Source organism: Euprymna scolopes, chromosome 29, assembly GCF_053919585.1.
Source record: "Euprymna scolopes isolate OS-2025 chromosome 29, ASM5391958v1, whole genome shotgun sequence".
NCBI classification, from domain to species: domain Eukaryota; kingdom Metazoa; phylum Mollusca; class Cephalopoda; order Sepiida; family Sepiolidae; genus Euprymna; species Euprymna scolopes.
This window is the reverse complement of record NC_136510.1, coordinates 34,715,439-34,728,993: the sequence shown is the minus strand read 5'-3', so window position 1 is coordinate 34,728,993 and position 13,555 is coordinate 34,715,439.

The window sequence follows — 13,555 nt, the reverse complement described above, 5'->3', positions numbered from 1 at the left end:
TAACTTAATAACTTAATTTGAGCCCAAAACAATAAATGTAAAGGAGTGATAGTAGGGGTCAAAGTTTAAAAAAAAAATTGACCTCTGCGGTCTCTACCAAATTACTCAGACAATTTCTGGTCTAAACATTTGAAATTTGACATAAAGTGTATTCAGAGATAGGGCAAGCTTTTTCATCAGTTTGGATCGAAAATTTTTAGTTACCAATATATAAATCTATGTATGTATGTATGTATGTATGTATGTATGTATGTATGTATGTATGTATGTAGATATGTATACATGTATGTATGTATGTATGTATGTATGTATGTATGTATGTTTGCATTTCTGCCTAAAACTTTCGACAGAGCCGACAGATTTTTACAAGATCAGTACTGTTTTGAAGTGGACCTTTCGGATGACAAATATAGAAAAATTGGCTAAAAACATTAATATCTTCATCTTGAACTGGGCACTGCTTTACAGTGGGCGGGGGCGCATCTTTTGCCAATATTTTGAAAGTCATCTTCTCCTTTCTATTGTCTAGCCTTAATTAAAACCTACGTCCTTTCCGGTTTGGCGGTGGTCGTAACAGCAAAGACGTCAGTTTTTTTCCCCGTTCTTTTCCTCCTTTGGGGTACGGGTTCGAGCCTACCTTTCTACTACAACTTTTTTTTTTGCTCAACACACACATCTAAATACCCGGCCAACGCCGGGCTGAAATGCTAGTATAATATATATATATATATATATATATATATATATATATATATATATATATATATATATATATATATATATATATATGTGTGTGTGTGTGTGTGTGTGTGTGTATGTGTGTATATATCTATGTGTATATATAATTATGTATATATATGTGTATATATATGTATATATATTGTTATATATATACATATATATATATATATATATGTGTGTGTGTGTGTGTGTGTGTGTGTGTGCGTGCGTGTGTGTGTGTTAGATGATAAGAGTGGAAAATTAAGCCAAAAATCTATATAATGGCAAATATAGAATGATTCATTTGTTGAATAACCGTATACTTACATTTATTTATTTAGTGGCAATTTTAGTCATTTCGAACTGCTTTAAAGCTTCACTGCTCACTCATTTTTCAACCAAATTTCAAACAATTATTACAGTTTATAGATCACTTTCTCAGCTATATTGTGAAAAAAAAGTTCAATTTTCCACCAGTAAAACAAAAGTTATGAATTTTCTGGTGTCTAAAATCGTAACAATATATAAACCCGTGGGCGACGCTTTTTATAACTGGTTTCTGTATCAACTGTCGCGAAAAGAGAAGTAACTCCTGAAACTGACAGAATGAAAGCATGAAAGGGGGATAGTTGGATGTATTTTACTGAAAGCAGACGAGTGCCGTTCATTGTTATTACATATGTGTATGTTATATTATGGGGGCAAGAAATAAGACTGAAATTAAACATATGAATTTATTGGAAACCTGGAAAAATCATGGATTACAATATAAAAATGCGAGCATGAAAAGTAATATGGTTTAGCTTAAACATGGAAAAGTAAACTACTAGTAGTTAAAACTGGAAAAGAAAAGGACAAGATATTTTAGCAAAAAATATAAAACAATTATAACTTAAAATATTGCAGTATTCAGAATTATTTTAAAAATTCAATTTATTACATTATATAATCAATTCTTAATGGTGCAATATTTTAAGTTGTAAATTTATTATATTTTTTATTATGTTTTTATGCTTAGTCATATTACTTTTCGTGTTCGTATTCTTCTATTGTAACACACACACACACACACACACACACATATATATATTTGCATATGTATATATATATATATATATATATATATATATACACATATGCAAATTGAAATTTACTTTACATAATGATTTATTTTACAGTTTATTGTATAATGTGTGTCTATTATTTCCGAGATATATCCATTGAAATCTTTGGCATCAATTTGTTTGCTTAAAGAACGGGTGTTTTTTTTAATTATATTTATTCATTTCAGTTTTATTTCTGAACAACCACAGCCTATTGTGTTTAATGGAATTCTATGAACAGTTAGACATATTTTTATCGGCGTTTACTTTAACGTTGGATAAAAAAAAATCAATGAATTCTTAAATAAACATTACATCGCATACGCATGCGCAGGTAAAGGCGGCTGTAGATTTATACTCGATCGCTTTAGCTTAGGAAGAGTGGCATCCATTATCAATCTGTTAGATGGTATTATATCTACTGCTAGCAGAAAGACTTTACTGAGGGTTTTAGGATTAATATGCCTTTATTTTTATTTATTTTTTTATTCAATTTTCACCCCAAACAAGGCACAGTGCCACTTTGAAGCAGGGGGCTACTATCAGGAACTTAATTAGCGGGGTCATTATGAAGGGAGATGAGTAGAAAGATGTTTGTTAACATTAAACTTGAACTTTTGTATATTAGTGCAGTTGGGAAAGCAGAATCCCGGAAGGGAGTTCCAAAGACCCGCAGTTCTGGGGAAGAAACTATTGGAGTAAAAGGCTTTCTTGCAGCTAGGGATCTCTACTGCAAAGGGATGAGACTTAGTAGCTTGTCGGGTTTGTCGGGGGTAGTTACGTCGGGGAGGTACAAGTGTTTGCAGTTCGTCAGAGCATTCACCATTAAAGTATTTGTAGAACAGGCAGAGGGATGCAACATCTCGTCGATGGGACAGAGGCTGAAGCCTAGATGACAGTTCAGGACCTATCAGGTTGGCGACTCTCTTTTGAACCCTGTCCAGGAGCGAGAGACAAGCAGCAGATGCACCAGCCCAGATGTGACAACAGTGTTCCATACATGGGCGAATGGTGGCCTTATAGAGGTACAGGATGCTGTCAGGCGTAAGTAGTTTTCTAGCACGGTAGAGGGAACCAACCTTCCTTGCAGCAGCCTTGGCAATGCTCACAATGTATCTATTCCAGTTCATATTCCCTGTAACCGTTAGGCCGAGGAGTTTAAAAGAAGTACTTTCAGGCGATGTGTTCTTGGCCATTGCTATTGGGGGTATTGGTGGTATATCTAAATATTCTGCTTATAACACCATACTGATTTAGTTTTTAAGTTTCCCATCCTTTTTTGCTGTTTCACCGTCATAATGTTGCACTGTTGTACTTGTTGTAGAATACTTTAATGGAATGAGTGCTTACGAATTTGTAGTATTTGTACCTCCGCAATGTACATACACTCGTCAAGCAGGTGTAGTAGCAAAATCTCACCCCTCATCGTTGACGTCCCTAAATGGCGCAAAGTCTTCTACTCTTACATTTTCCTTCCTGGGGCTGCTAGATTTGGAATTCTCTCGCAGTTTCCTTTTTTTTCTAGATTGTACTAAACCGCAGAAGTTTAAACGTAATGTGAACAAAGATTATGCTGCTCAAATTTATACAGTTCCCTGTTTGACATTACGACAAATAGTAGTACCTTAGGTTCAAGTAGCAATATCCGGTTTGGTGTGAGAAAGAACCCCCCCACACACATTCTAATTTTAACTTTTATTTAAGAATATAATCTATTGATTAATTCAGGAGAGTATCTTGTCTTGAAATATTTAAATATAATTTCTGGGGTACAGAATTTTGTAATAGCTATATACTGTTATATTTGTTCAATATATTGAATTAAAAAGTAGGTGAAGACGCTAGTTTGGCCGGTTTCGTACCTCGCTTAACAAAGCTTAATAGAGATAAAATTATGATTTTAATCGAAATTTTAATCCGATTTAGCTCTGTGAACGAGGAACGAAACCGGCCTGCTATAATTCAAACATGGAAGTGTTTGAATACATAGTTAAGTGTTAGTTTTACTCATTTAGAACTGCTTTAAAGTTTCACCATTCACTCATTTTGCGACCAAGTTTCAAACATTTTTTACAGTTCATATGTTACCTTCTCAGCTATATTTTGAAGTAAAAATGTTCAATTTTCGTTCATTAAAACAAAATTATAATTAAAATTACTGGTATTCAAAAGTTTTCAGAATAAGTAAGGAACATGAGAGACGGTTTCTTTTGATTGGCTGTTGGTTACCATAACAACTTTTTCGTCGTCGACACATTAATAAATCATAGCAGTTATGTCGCTTGCATGCATTCTTATTTGAGTTATATAGAGAAAGTTAACAAGTAGGATGCTCTTTGCTATGCTAGGGATCTTTCGTTTATGACGTCACCCGTTAATTCTGTTTTTCGCTATCATACCGTGCTAGGGCTGATAACCTTTCGCTTACGCTGTCGCCTGTTAATTCTGTTTCTCTCTTTTCACCTACTTTTTTCTGTTTATTTTTTACTTACTTTTCACCTACTTTTTTCTGTTACATTTTTTACTTGATTTATTTTTTATTTATTTCGTCAATTTAAGAAGTTTGTAATATTTTTTCATGGATTGTTGACAATGTGTATGATATTGAACACAAAAAAAAGGAAAATATTATTTCAAAGCAAAACTTATAAAAATCATGGATTACAAAGATAAATGCGAGCATGAAAGGTAATATGGTTAAGATTAAACTTAGAAAAGTAAAAGGACTAGTTGTTAAAACTAGAAAAAGAAAAAGACAAGATATTCTAATAAAAAATATAAAAAGAATTATAACATAAAATATTGTGGCATTAAGAATTAAAAAAAATTCAGTTTAACATTACATATGAATTTTTAATGCTGCAATATTTTAACTTATAAAATTATTTTATTTTTTTACTAGAATATCTTATACTTTTCTTTAACAGTTTTAACAACTAATCCGTTTACTTTTCTAAGTTTAATCTTAACCGTATTCCTTTTCATGTTCACAATTTTCTATCAAATATATATATATATATATATATATATATATATATATATATATATATATAAATATATACACACACATATATATATATATATATATATAGTAATTTATAAAGTATATATAGCGATTAAGCTACACTGAATATTCCGCGTTTCATCCACTCTAAGACTTTTCAGGCTTATGCGCGAATTCTGTGGTTGTTTATCGTTTTTATATGCTCCTCCTCTATTGAGATTTTAGCTAGCCAATCAGCTTTCTAGTATCCACCACGCCCTTCCTACCAGCCAATGGGCATGCATTTTATCGGACAAAGGATCTGTTTGAAAACTAGGTTAGTGTTTTTTTTATTTTTTATTGTTAGTTTATATAAGAATATATATATGTGTACGTACATATATGCACATATATATACATATATATATATATATACATAATATATATATAAACGATCACACATATATGTATGTATATATATATACAGTGATGATCATATTTATTGGCACGGTAAAATAAAAGTTAAATTTTGTCTAATAAATTCTAAAAAAGGGATTAAATTAAAGAAAATAACAAAGTATATTATGTATTTTTAACTGGCCTTTCCGATGCAGCAATCGGATTTTAGAAAAAATAAATAACAAAGGAACAACAAACATAATTGCAAAAAACCCTTGTTCAAAATTATTGGCACGGCTTTGTTTTTCTTTTAGTATCAGTATAATATCAATCAATTTCCGGTTTACGTGCTTTCTGAACTTTTTTATAGCCATATTATGCTTGTTTAACGCTAATTCAGTGAATAATTTTTTTCAGATAATTTTTAGATAGCGATTTATTTAAACTATTATAAGTGACTAAATTGTAATTTTCAATCGCCATGGTTAAAACTAAGGAACACAGCGAAGACGTCAGGAAGCTTGTTGTAGCATGCCATATCAATGGGGAGGGCTATGATAAGATTTCAAAGAAGCTAAACCTTCCTAAATCCACTGTTAGAGCCATAATAAACAAGTTCAAATCGCAAGGCCACGTTATGAGTTTAGAGGGTAGAGGGAGAAAAAGGATTCTTTCCCCAAGAGATGAACGGAAAATTGTTCGACAAGTAAAACAAAACCCAAGGATCTCTGTTGGGGAGATTGTTGATGAACAGAGCACCTCTGGAGTGAATGTATCTCGACATGCAGTTGGTAGAGTTTTGAAGAGAGCTGGTTTAAAAGCATGTCGTCCGAGAAAGACTCCCTTATTGAAGCCTATGCACCTGAAAGCAAGGCTAGCCTTTGCAAAACGTCATATTGATAAAGATGTTGCATTCTGGAAACGTGTTCTATGGACTGACGAAACGAAAATAGAGTTATTTGGCCATAATAAAGTGTCTTATATTTACAGAAAATCTGGCGAAGCTTTCCTGCCTAAGAACACCATACCCACAGTGAAGCACGGTGGAGGCAGTTTGATGTTTTGGGGATCCTTTGCTGCCTCTGGACCAGGGCGACTTGTTAAGGTCACAGGTAGCATAAAAAAGGAAGATTATGTTAAAATATTGGATGAAAACCTGAAAGACTCTGCTAAAGAGCTCTCACTTGGTCGTCGTTGGTGGTTCATGCAGGATAATGACCCAAAGCATTCGGCTAAACTGACTAAGAAATGGCTTGACGACAATCATATTAATGTTTTGGAGTGGCCATCACAAAGCCCAGACCTTAATCCAATTGAAAATTTATGGAGAACATTAAAATTGAGGGTAATGCAAAGGAAGCCTAAGAATCTTATTCAATTGGAGGATTATTGTCAGGAAGAGTGGGCTAAAATTACTACTGAAGAGTGCAACAACTTGGTTGTAAACTATGAAAAGCGACTGAGGAAGGTAATCAAGGCCAAAGGCTATACAATTGATTATTAAATAAATCGTGCCAATAATTTTGAACAAGGGTTTTTTGCAATTATGTTTGTTGTTCCTTTGTTATTTATTTTTTCTAAAATCCGATTGCTGCATCGGAAAGGCCAGTTAAAAATACATAATATACTTTGTTATTTTCTTTAATTTAATCCCTTTTTTAGAATTTATTAGACAAAATTTAACTTTTATTTTACCGTGCCAATAAATATGATCATCACTGTATATATGTATATATATGTGCATATATGTACGTACATATATATATATATATATATATATATATATATATATATATATTTATATATAAACTAACAATTATAAAAAAACACTAACCTAGTTTTAAAACAGATCCTTTGTCCGATAAAATGCATGCCCATTGGCTGATAGGAAGGGCGCAGTGGATACTAGAAAGTTGATTGGCTAACTAAAATCTCAATAGAAGAGGAGCATATAAAAACGATAAACAACCACAAAATTCGCGCATAAGCCTGAGGAGTCCTAGAGTGGATGAAACGCGGAATATTCAGTGTAGCTTAATCGCCATATATATTTTATAAATTACTAACTAGCTCTACCTATGTACTTTTGAAGTAAATACTTAAAGTTTACGCATAAACCTATACTTTCGTGTATTAATTGTATGTGAGTAAATTTAGTATATATATATATATATATATATATATATATATATATATATATATATATATATATATATATATATATATGGAAGTTTTAAAAACCAAAGCAATGCGGAAAGGACCGGAATAACAAGAGTAAATAAAAGAAAAACAAACAAATAGACAGGTATGTTTGAGTAGAGAAATGTCTGTTTATTCATCTATCATTTCTCATCTCGTTGTATAATTATTTTGCAACCATGTTGTTGGGATATCCGGTGTATATAAAGTCCGTTGGTGGACACAACGAGGTGAGAAATGATAGATGAATCTCTACTCAAACATACCCGTCTATTTATTTGTTTTTTCTTTTCTTAACTCTCATGATTTCAGCCCTTTGCGCATTGTTTTGGCTTTTAAAACTTCTATATATTCCTTCACCAGCAATACTTCAAGCAAACTACCACTTACTCTTATATATATATATATATATATATATATATATATATATATATATATATATATGATTTTCAGAGTGTGAGAGATTGTATATAATAAATTCCACAGCCAAACAACGTCGCAGCCCACAAGAGCCATGAGAGTCAAAGAAGCGGAAGTCCAAGACTCGATTTTCGCCCTCATTTGGGCTCATCAGTTAGACACATCCGAACTCAGGATTCGAAACCCGAGCCTCTTGCATGCAAGGCAAGCACTCTACCAAACGCCCTGCACACAAGAATTTCAATTAACCAACACAAATCAAGCAAACCGCATTACATAAGCATTAATATGTGGCTACATATTTATGACCAGTTTCGGTTAGCCAGTTGCAAGTAACTAGAGACCTCTTCAGGCGATATTGCTTATACAAAAGTTTTCTCCGTAATATAATTACAGACTAAATTTTTGTATAAGCAATATCGCCTGAAGACGTCTCTAGTTTGAACTTGTAGTGACATATTAATGCTTAGGTAATATAAATAAAATGTATTTCTTGCCATATTTCTGTATAGGGCACTTTTGTATTAATGTTTGTCTTATTGTATTGACAATTCTCCAAAACGAATTTATTGACATATAAGTTTTATTTGAAATTAAACTTTTTGCTCATCGTCAAAGGGAGAAAGAGACGGTAGTTGTCTGGATTTGGTTGGTGTGTGGCATGACGACGGAGAGATGTCAAATTTGCCAATCACGCTCGCCACTGTGTCTGCTATCTTCTGTTGTTTGTTATCTGTTATATAGACATCAATCAACATTCCTTGAAATGTAAATATTAAGATATTACATTCATAACTCCTAGGTACGCGCAAAAAATGGGCGAACAAAGAATAGGGGGGACCTAGTTTTGAAAGCCGATTTATCATAATTTTTTTTGTAGGTTTCCGACTACCTTTTGGTTGTATTTGAAAGATTAGAGACTAAACTTAATTTCCAAAAGGAAAAAAAATATTTGTACACGTGAAAAAAAAAAGTAATGAAAAATGTTTTCACGGCGAGCTAGCCAATTCAGCTAAATTTTGAAGTTAAATAAATTAATTGTAAAAATCCTTTAAAAGATAAATTCTCTGGGGTAATTTCAAAGATAATTCGTAAAGTAAAGTCCTAAGATATTGAATTAAATAAAGAAAACACATTGTACAACATATAAATTAATTAGCCCAAAAACCGAATGATTCGCCGTTCGCAAAACGCAACAAACTAAAATTTTGTAAACACGGAATATACGAGGGCCTAAAATTTCAGGCAATCGAAAGATTGTGAAAATTACGTCATGTAATTAAAAGGGAGGAAGGGAGTGTGATAGTTTTCTTTTCGTCCCAGACGTGCATCCGTACATTCCTATTCTGAACGTTTGTATAACTTTTTCATTTTTTAATTTAATTATTTTTCTTTGTTCCTGTTTTTAAATTAATTTATTTTTTAATTATTGTTCAATACTATATAAAAAATATGTTAAGCCGAAAGTTTCACATTCTTGCGAGCAAGGAAATTATTAAACTCTTGCATATAAAAATTATGCGAAACCTGTAATTAAAAAAAAAAGTAGAAATACTTTTTGCAATTATAATTTTTTTGTGTGAAAATGTTAAATAAACAATGCTTAATTCAATGGTAATATCGCTAGTTCGAAAAATTCATTTTTTTTCGAGTTATATCGAATTCATTAATACGAACTTTAGGGGCTTTTTTCGTAATGTTCCTGTAAATTCTTTTTTATTGTTATATTTTACGATGCTTTATTTATATAAAAAAAGTAAAAATAAATTCTTGCGTTTTTTTAATACATTTCCACTAAGATTTAAATAAAAACAATTAGTTCATTATATTCCGCGATCATTATTTGATAAATGCTGAAAATGTCATTAAAATTGGTTAATTTCCTGATTTTTGGTGTTTTCTTAAGTAAAGAGAGGGGTGAAAATGTTTATACATTTTGAGCATCGGAATTAATTTTGCCCGTACCTAATAACTCCTGATCTGGAATTTAAACAATTCTTTGTTTTTATGATAATTACAATTCCGGTTATTTTTTATGAGACATAAGCATCTAGATCAAATCCATCTAGAATATGCGTGTGTGCACACGTTTGCTTTCAAATGTACGTCGCCATGTCTCCATATCTAACAAATAAATCGGAGACAAGCACCGGAAGCTTTTCGTCTGTACGAGTCTGAAGGAATACAATGAGTTAAAAGTGTTACCAAAGGGAGATAAATTCTAGGGTATCTATTCTATGTTTAGCACTGTCTATCATTTTCTTTCTCTCTTGCTGTAGCTTATTTGATATTGTAATCTTATTTTATATGACATGTGTCATTTATGTATCCGTTAATCTTTCTTTCTTTCTCTCTTTCTTTCTTTCTTTTCTCTCTCTCTCCCTCTCTCTCTCCTTACATCTTTTTCTCTTTTTGTTCCTATTTAACTATTACTCCACGGGGTTAAAAGTAGACAACTTAATTATTTTATATATATGGGGGACATTCAAGTAAAAAAGAGAACTCTTGGTGATACAAAATTAAAAATTATCAGTGAAGAAGGATTAATCCTCGTCTGGCTGTAGACAGAATAGAAACTAGCATCTTCATATCCGGCGGCTTCTAACATTAACAGTGAGCTGCTTGGTCTATTCACTCCACAGATAACTTGGACCACGCACACGCAGGGGTTACAATTATATTAATATGTTGCCGGAAATAAATTCTATTTTGTCTTGATCAATTTCGAGACGCTTGTGGCGGCGCAATATCCGATCTTCGAAATTTAATAAATGCTACGATTTACTGGAGGAAAAAAAAAAAAAATGGCGGCCAATACATTCTATTCATTGACTTGATATATTACTGACAAGGGGAGATAACTTCCCCTCCTTCAAAATAGAAAAAAAAAAGGGATATCCGAATTCATGTTACACATCTTCCATTTCCTTTTGTTTTACATATTTACATATATCTTTTAATGCTAAGGAGATACATCATTTAACGTTTTTTTTTAAAGCGGAATTGTTTATCTTGTCTATCAACAACATGACAAGGTTATAGATAAGCTTTTAAATGATGTATGTATCTATTGGTGTTTATACGAAGAAGATACCGTGCTATTTTCTATGGATTGTATTTTCAAGTTTAACGGTAGTTTTTTTTTTTATTTTAAAAATTACATTTTCACCCCAAACAAGGCACATTGCCACTTTGGTGTAGGGCGCTACTATCAGGGGAAACAACTACTGGTGTACTATGTAGGGATTTGGGCAGCAAGATGTTGGTTCACGTTGCACTTGAACTTCTGCATGTCAGTACAGTTGGGGAAGCAGTGACCTGGAATGGAATTCCAAAGTCTAGCGGTTCTGGGGAAGAAACTACTTGAGTAGAAAGATCTTTTACATCTATGGATCTCTACAGTGTGGGGTGGGATTTTGCAGCTTTTCGGGTCTGTCGAGGGTGTTCACGTCGTGGGGGTACAAGTGCTTGCAGTTCATCAGAGCATTCACCATTAAAATACTTGTAGAACAGGCAGAGGAATGCAATGTTTCGTCGATGGGACAGAGGCTGAAGCTTAGATGCCAGTTTAGGGCCTATCAGAAATGTTTAGGTGAAAGTACAGAATACTTACAAAACACCCCCGTTCACATGGTAAGAATGGGTTTCTAAATATTAACGTTATGATTTCAGCACGGTACCTTCTCCTCACAAGCAACTATCTATTTGTAAGCCTTCTTTTGGTATTACGAATTTTAATTATCTTCCCAATTCAACCATTATTTATAGAAAACAAGTTCTTTTTCAAAATGTAACTTTAGTAAAAAAAAAAAAAAAAAAAAAATACAGAAAAATCTTTATGATGTACCTGTCAAAGAACGAAAATATGAGATCCCAAAAATCACGTAAATTGATCAATTATTTTTTTTTTTACTAAGAAAACTAAATTTTATAAGGAAGCAAGGATAGTGTGTCTCGCTCCGCTATCATTAATATATATATATATATATATATATATATATATATATATATATATATATATATATATATATATATATATATATATAGTCATCCGCATACAGTACTGTTTCTCTGTTTCACAGCTCATCGGTGCGGCTAGACAAGCAACTATCTCAAGCCAGGATCGAAACACGATCGCCCAAACGAGCTTCTAACCGTTGCGCTATATGTGTGCTGCTATGCGGACAGTGAATTAACAATGTTTTTACATCGCTCAAAGTGCCTAAACTCAATTTGTTTACACAAATATATATATATATATATATATATATATATATATATATATATATATGATGGACTTGCACGTTGATTTCGACGTATGAGGTCTTGACAACTAAACATGTTTAATTCGATGTAGCATATTACATCTAATCAATCGTATATATATATATATATATATATATATATATATATATATATATATATATACGTTGACGGACCGGTTCTCGTGAGATCATCGAAGTTAAGCAACGTTGAGCTTTACTAGTACCAGATGGGTGACCATTTGAAAATCTTAGGCGCTGTATGTGCTCTCCTTTTATTTCGGTATTGTTTCCAGGCGTTCTAAACCTCCACTTGCCACTGATATTAACACACAGTCTGTCAAGACTGAGGGAAGCTATCACACACACACACACACACACACACACACACATACACACACACATGTATAACTTTCATTCACATAACTATAAGGAGATATACATTTATGCGTAAATTTTCAGTATTTAATTCAACAGTGCTCAATACATAAATAGAGCTAGGTAGTAAGTTATGGAAATATATATGGCAATTAAGCTACACAAAATATTTCGCGTTTCATCTTCGTGAGAATTCTTCAGGCTTATGCGAAGAGTTGTGGTTATCACGCGCTTTTATATAAACTCACTGTATTGACCATTAGCTGATTAGGATAGGCGCGGCTACAATTAAGAAGCTGATTGGCCAACTAACAAATTCAACACCATGTGTTTATATAAAAATGCGCGAATACCACAACTCGTCGCATAAGTCTGACGAATTCTTACGAGGATGAAACGCGGAATATTCTGTGTAGCTTAATTGCCATACATATTTTCATAACTTTGAATACATATATACATATATATATATATATGTATATATATATGTATATATATACGTATATATATGTATATATATGTATATATATGAGTATATATATGTATATATATGAGTATATATATGTATATATGTATATATATGTATATATATATGATATATATATATATATGATATATATATATATATATATATATCGAACTAGACAATTGAAATTGCCTCATCTATCTAGGCGAACATATTAAAGCCAATTAAAGATGGTAGTTCACGTGTGAAATCACGAGATTTTATTAATTAGAAGCAAATGTTTTCGGCTATTAAAGTGCAGCAATGTCGTTTATTTTTCCAAAGTTTGGGGTGACGTGCGGACGTGTCTCTCTTTATGATAAATATTTAAATTTTTAATTCATTGCTGATAACCATTCTTTTTTTCTCATGGAAACACATAAAAACATTTTATGCTGTATTTTTCTTTCAATCGCTTGTGCGAACAATGCTATTGCTAATTTAATGTTCTCTTAATGAAGTAATTTTAATTAACCGAGCGTCTCTTTGTTTCTTGTTTAGTACTCACGAAACTGACCTAATTTAAACACATATCGCTTCCGTGCACGAATTTCTGATATAAATATACTCCTTATCCCGTCGGCCA